Below are 5,371 nucleotides of genomic sequence, written 5' to 3'. Positions count from 1 at the left end.
ACAATGTTTTTACAAAACAAATGAATTGGCTTAAACTAGGTTCCTGGCCATTAGAGCAACAATGTTACGAAACACTTTACTGGAAGGAAGTTCAGGACACAAAAAGACCCTAGAGTTTTTTGTTTGTATGTATAGGCAGTGGAAGGTTGCAGGGCTAACAGGGCTTAGCCCCTCAAAACTTGCGGCAGTGGCAGGGCCACAAGGCAGCCTGGCCACAGGCTTCCAGTGGGTGCAGCAGGGGGGAGGTGGGGAGGAAAGCGGGTGCAGCGGTGAGGGAGGGAGTGGGGTTTGGACTAGGGGAGGGGCAGGTGCTGGCCACCCGTGCACAGCAGCCGTTCCTGGAGCAGAGCCATGCGGGCAGTCTCTGCCACGCCTCCTTCCCTCCAAAAGAGGGGAGCTGTAGGGTGAGGCAGTTGTTGCACAAGAAGAAAAAGGTAGCAGGGGGTACAACATGTTTGGTGGCCCATACATGGGCCAAACTAATGACCTTGGCATTATTAGCACCACGCTACAACCAACAGAGCTAACTGGTCACTTGCCACGCCCTCTGCCCCTTCCCACACAGACTTACCTGCTGGTGGGGTGTGCACATGCACACACGTGCTCAGCCCCCTCAACCTTTTTTTCCCCCCTCTTTCTTCACCTATGTTTGTTTGCTTGTTTCTTCCATCTGCAGTTTAAAAGTATTAGTATTCCATGATACGATACCTGTAGTAGCAGGGACTAGACTATCCAGCAGATCTATTCCAGGCCAGTGTTCACCTCTAGTTTAAATGGAAACCTCAAGGCTTGCTGCAGAGTTCTGTTTCTAGGCTCTGGTGGCAAAGCGTATCCTTTCAAAGATTAGCCACGTTTTTCAGACACTTCATATAACTATTTTTCAGCAAAGCATTTCTTTACCTTAAGTCTCTTGAAGACCACGACATCAAGTCACAGGCTCCAATATTTGATTATTTCAGTGGACCAATTTTAAAAATAAATTGTTTCACAATGGACTTGAAGATTTTAACATGTGCCTATGGCCTGAATAAGACTTGAACACATGCACAAAAAGATTAAAAATAAACTGGATTTCTCTGCATAAAAATTGCCAAAAATATTTATTTTGGGTTATTCAAGAATTGTTTTAAAATTTGTTTCCATACAGAGCATCACAAACAAGAAATTCAAAAATAACTGATTTTTAGAAAGCAAAGTTGAAATCTCATTTGTTTTAAAAGACTGACAATTGATTGATTTAATTTTCCCACTTTTCCTTTTTCCTAGAAAAAAATTCTAGAAAGCATCAGATATTTGCAAAAATACACAAGCCCATAATCCAAAAACACACACAACCATTTCTGACCTAATTGCATATTCTAAAGAATCCTAGTTCAAAGAAATTTCCCTGCCCAACTCAACCGATCAACGTTTTACAATATGTTCAACCTAAGCATTTCCATTTATAAATCATTTCCTTTTTCTAATGTCTCCCTTGCTCTATTGTATTTTTAATGATGAAGGAAAAGATTGCTTTCTGCTTCTTCCATTCAGAACCCTGACTCTTTATTCAGCTGCTGTGGTGCTAAATTTAAGTAGGGGAAGCAGAGGTAGCCTTCTTCTGCTTCTGTCAATGCATCTGACAGACGCTAGAAGAAACACACAGTGGTAGCTTTCAGATTGTTTTAGATATGTATAGTTCTCAAAAGGATGCCCTACTGCTTCTAAACAGGTAGAGAAATACCATTTTCCTTCTCTAGTATGAAATTCCTGTAAAAGACCTTCATATGCAACACTAAAGGTGTTTCTGCTCTGATGCCTGCTGGAAAATAAGCTGGGCTTATTTCATCAGGAACTAAATTGCTGCTTTTATATTAAAATTTTGTCCTCAAGTTTTTGTTATTCATCTGTGGATACTGCTATATTTAATTCTGCCTGTAAAAATCTCACGCTATTCTAAATAAGGGACAACTGATTAAATAGCACAAAAATGCAGGCACGCATAAGATGGCATTTGCTTTGTGCAAATTATATTTAAGTCTTTATATTTGATTTACACAGAATTCCTTTGCTTACATACTTCTGTCCTGCATTCAAACATTTGTCTTGCTATCTCAACTATACAGTTGGTCCAAGAAAAGATATCACCCTAAGAAATCCTTGCCTCTTGAATAATTTCTGGAACATCATGGCTACAATGTCTCTCTCACACTGCTTTGCTCACCATTCAAATTTATTTTTTGTTGTACACGTCTTCTGTACTTAGGATCCCTTTAAATCTGCAAGGCATACTCATAACAAGGGGGCAATAGAAGTAGCTTAGCATTAGCAGTTAGTTAGTATTCAGTACCCAGGCAAAATGCTTGCACTAGTAGAATTATTCAGTGCTAATGGGTTCAATAAAATAGTAACCCAGATTATAGTAAGTAGAGATCCTTTTCTTACCTGGTAATCCTGGGAGGATTTTTCTTCTACAAGAGCACGAAAAAATATTCAAGTGAAACTTTTCTCTCAAATTTAGCGTTGAGACGCAAAGCAGTAATATAACAGCAGCATTAATTCATCCTTTTCACAAAATGTTTTTCCTTAGTCTTATACATGAAGTTAACTGTAACTGTACAAAGCAGTAAAAGCTTCTTTTAAAATAGTGTCTAAGCAACAGTTTTAATTTATCAACCAGTTCATGTTTTCAAGTGTTAGGCATGGCACCTATCTAATCTAAGCTAGTGCCTTGGAACAGATGAACTTTGTCACCTTCAAAGATTACTAAGCCTAAATCAGGAAATTAAACTCCCTTTCATAGCAGCACTTGTCCTTATCAGCTTCTCACTAGATTTGGTACTAAGGGGAAAGGTTTTTTGTTTGTTTGCTTTTTTTAAAGCAAAAAAGAAAAAACTAAACACACACATTCGGCTTTTTTATTTTGATGAAAGCTTTATCCCATGTCTCCTTATGTTTAAATTATCCACAAAGAAAAATCTAGCTTCACAACAGTTATTATGACTAGACTAATTATATCTCCGAACAAAAAGTCATCCATTTAAATTATAAAGATGCTGTATATTGTTTTGATGTCTGTACAGTATTAGAATAGCAAATCCCCGAGAAGTAGGGCTGAAAGGGACCTTCAGAGGTCATCTCTGCATGAGGCAACTCCCTGCCTTAGGCAGGATTGTCACAGGGCGGGGACCCAGGAACGGCTGTGATCTCCCCTGGTGCCCCTACCATGCCAAGTTGCTGGTCCAGCACCCTCTTTCTCGCCCGCCATGACTTTGCTGTTTCCTTAAGATTAACGGGAGGCTACCTTACTTGGACCCTTGGACCCGGTGCTCTTACTCTACCGGTCCCAGCTGTGTACCAGATGAATTTGGTGCCCTAACCCTATGGGCATCGCGTGCTTCCAACCTCCCCTGTAGCATGCCCCAAGCCTCGCAGATGTACTGGATGTTCTCGTATCTCTACTTGTCTTGGTGACCCCTCCCGGGTTGTCTCACTCTTATGCTCACCCCCTCCGGGGCCTCTCAATACATATATGCACCCTCGCCAGGGCCTCTCAATACATATACGCGCCCTCGCCAGGGCCTCTGTATAGCTCGCCCTCTCTTTGGGGTCCCGCGATAGGTTCGCCCCCTCTCTGGGACTCCCCTATGTAGCTCGCCCTCTTCAGGCTCTTACCCACGCATCCGCCCTCACTGGGCTCTTACCCGTGCACTCGCCTTCATTGGGGCTTCTCCATATGTAGCTCACCCTCCTTCTGGGGATTCTCATATAGAGGCAGCGCCCCCACTGGGCCTGTCTCCCTGCGCTCACGCGCTCTCACCCACACCAGGGTTTCGTCGCCCGCACTTCTCACAGTAGGTTACCCCACTGGGGTTTCGTCGCCCACGCTTCCCACGTTTGGGGCTCAGGTGGCCTGTAGCCGTGCCTGGCCCCCTGACTCGTCTTCTGGGTCGTATGCCCTGCTTGGGCTCTACCCCCCGATACTGCCCCACTGGGCTGGGGTCGGGACACCCCACTAGCTCTGCCCGATGTTGCCCCACTGGGCTAGGGTCAGGACACCCCACAACACCGCGCCACCCTACAGCACACCACCTGCTGTGCCCTCCTTGGCACCAGGAACCCCCACACTATTGGGGCACTCCCCTGAGGCCTCCTCCTTCCCTTACAGCCTCACCCGGTCCTCTGGTATATGCACGCGCCCCAACAGAAACTCAAAGCCATAAGCCACCCGGCTATAACACAAAAATAAGCCTCTTGGCTATAACATACGTTCAGCGCCGCCCTGGCTACTTCTCATCTCAGCCAGGGTTCTCTCCACCCCATGCCATTCTGCAGAGGGTCAGGCAATCAGGCTAGGCTAGGCTAGGCTGCGCTGTGCTGCGCTGCGCTGCGCTGTGCTGTGCTGTGCTGTGCTGTGCTGCTCTGCTCTGCAGCAGAGATATTGCTTCTCCAGCTGTCAGAGGAAAACTGACTCTAGCCTCAGCCTGGCTGCTTATAAAGGCCAGGCCCTGCCCCCTTCTGGCCAGCTGACCAACATTGGTTGCCCCGGCAACCCTCACCTGTGCTGCCCTGTTGATTGGCAGCTGTCCTTATTGCTATTACTAGTAGCGAGCACCCTAGTGCTCTGCTACAAGGATGATCCCTGTCCAAACCATTGGACACAACCCATCTAAACTCTACATAAGACTACCGTCAACCCTGGCACAACACAGACATAACACTCTAACCTGCCACAGGTAAAGCAGGAGAACCATGGCAGCCAATGCCCTGTTTCTATAAAAGCTTGTCAGTCTGGGTGCTTACAAAAGTGACATTTTTTGTATGACTGGGCCCCTGAAAGCACTCTACAGCCATAATATAACATTTATGGACAGCAGTAGAGTGATTTTAAAATGGCTGACTGTGCAAAAAATAACCCTCATTAAATCAGCTACTAAATTAAGGTACTCTAAAGCAAACTACCTTATGGAACTTACGTTTCCTCCAGGGTTAATTTTTCATGCAAGGGGCAAGGCTGGGCTGGCATACACCAATCCAGCCCCACCCCCCTTCCAACTCAGGGTAGGCAAAACAGCTGGCAGCTGCATGCTGCACTCTTCCTTGGCTTCCCTACTGGCAGATACAGAGCTTGGGGTGGGGGGGCGGAGAGAGGAACAGTTAAACAGCCTCCTCTGAGGCTGCTGGAGCTTGGGGGGTGGATGGGGGTACTAACTTATGGTGCTTTGTATAAAGCACCACGAGTTACAGCATGGCCCCTAATGTTTGATTCATTATATGCTCCAGAGATCCTGGGCAGAGGGCCATGCCCCCACTACAGAAAAGGCAAAAATCTCCACAGTCCATACCAATTTTACCATGGGTAAAATTACTTCCTGACCCCAAATATGGCAAA

Source organism: Gavialis gangeticus, unplaced genomic scaffold (assembly GCF_001723915.1).
Source record: "Gavialis gangeticus isolate Ggan-Ray unplaced genomic scaffold, GavGan_comp1, whole genome shotgun sequence".
NCBI lineage: Eukaryota > Metazoa > Chordata > Crocodylia > Gavialidae > Gavialis > Gavialis gangeticus.
This window is presented reverse-complemented; position numbering follows the sequence as displayed.